We start from the raw sequence: 1,494 nt of genomic DNA on the forward strand, positions 1-1,494 counted from the left end.
CTATGGCATCACAGCTCACAGCAACCTCCAACTCCTGGGCTCAAGTGAGTCTTCTGCCTCAGCCTCCCAAGTAGCTGGGACCACAGGTGTCCGCCACAACACCAGGCTATTTTTTTGGTTACAGTCATCATAGTTGTTTGGCGGGCCAGGCTGGATTTGAACCCACCACCTTAGGTGTATGTGGCAGGCACCTTAGCCACTTGAGCCACAGGCGCCAAGCCCACAATGTACACATTAAGTGAAATCCCACCTTATTCCCTCCCTTCCTTGGCCGTACATCCTCCCCTCTCCCCCCTTCCCACTTCCCTCCACTCCTGAACTGGACTATAATATTGTTTTATTGTTTTTAGGAATATGCAATATTTATATATGGATTTTATATTAGTATGGAGTACATTGAATATTCATCTTTCCATTTTTGCCATAGTTTACTAAGAAGAATTTATTTCAACTCCATCCGGGTAAATGAAAAGGTGTACAATCTCGGTGACTCATCACAGGATCCAGGACCCTGCCGCTGCCCACAGCAAGGCCTCCAGCAGCACCAGGCACTATGAGCTGCCATGGGTTGAAAAATATAGACCTGTCAAGCTGCATGAAGTTGTTGGGAATGAAGGCACTCGGAGCAAGCTGAAGGGGCATTGACGTTGTGAGGAATAAAATCAAAATGTTTGCTTAACAAAAAGTCACACTTCCCAAAGGTTGACACAAGACCATCATCCTGGATGAAATAGACAGTATGAATGCTGGAGCCCAGCCAACCTTGAGGAGAACCATGGAGATGTACTCTAAAACGACTTGCAGCTCGGCGCCTGTGGCTCAAGTGGCTAAGGTGCCAGCCACATACACATAAGGTGACCGGTTCAAATCCAGCCCAGGCCTGCCAAAACGACAATGATGGCTACAACCAAAAAAAAAATAGCCAGGTGTTATGGAGGGTGCCTGCTGTCCCAGCTACTTGGGAGGCTGAGGCAGGAGACTTGCTTGAGCCCAGGAGTTGGAGGTTACTGTGAGCTGTGATGCCACAGCACTCTACCCAGGGGGATAGCTTGAGGCTCTGTCTCAAATAAAATGAAATAATAAAATAACTCACTTTGCTCTTGCTTATAATGCTTCCCATAGGATCATAGAGCCCATGCGGTCCCGGATGGGCTACGCCAAGCTGGCTGATGCCCAGATGCTGGGACAGCTGCTGAACATGATCGAGAAGGAGGAGGTGCTGTACACTGAGGATGGCCTAGAAGCCATCGTCTTCACAGCCCAGGGAGACATGCGGCAGGCATCAAACAACTTGCAGTCCCCTTCATCAGGATTTGGCTTTGTGGGGTAGAACCCCACAACTGTGTGCTCCTTCACAAACTATGTGCTCCCTTTAAGCTCCAGAGGCAGGTGGACAGACTTCTGTGGAAGGCAACTCTGTCGATGACCCAGTATCCCTGGTCAGCATGGAACAGGGCCTGGGGATTAGGGCATAAAAACCCATCTCCAGTGACT

General features: G+C 49.3%; 1 pseudogene; it reads left to right on the plus strand.

Moving 5' to 3' along the window:
- The first annotated feature begins 465 nt into the window (after positions 1-465).
- The window catches only part of LOC100966704, a 1,867-nt pseudogene continuing 838 nt past the window's right edge, over positions 466-1,494 (plus strand).

The sequence above is a fragment of the Otolemur garnettii genome, unplaced genomic scaffold (assembly GCF_000181295.1).
Source record: "Otolemur garnettii isolate 467f Iridium unplaced genomic scaffold, OtoGar3 scaffold00118, whole genome shotgun sequence".
Lineage (NCBI taxonomy): Eukaryota > Metazoa > Chordata > Mammalia > Primates > Galagidae > Otolemur > Otolemur garnettii.